Genomic DNA, 222 nt, shown 5'->3' with positions numbered 1-222 from the left:
GGGTAAATAATGCATTGTATTCTGACCCCAATAAGCATGTACTCCTCAGCCCTTTGCTTTCTTGGTCCCACAGCCTCGAATTTAATGATATCATGTGACCTAAAGTTTAATTTGTTAAGACTGTCATGTGGGAATCTTTTTTTTTATACAAAAGGTAGACAAGTGGCGTTTCCTTTTTTGCTTATAAAGGTACACAGTGAATTTATGGAAGGTGACTTACAT

Source organism: Penaeus monodon, chromosome 21 (genome assembly GCF_015228065.2).
Source record: "Penaeus monodon isolate SGIC_2016 chromosome 21, NSTDA_Pmon_1, whole genome shotgun sequence".
NCBI lineage: Eukaryota > Metazoa > Arthropoda > Malacostraca > Decapoda > Penaeidae > Penaeus > Penaeus monodon.
This window is presented reverse-complemented; position numbering follows the sequence as displayed.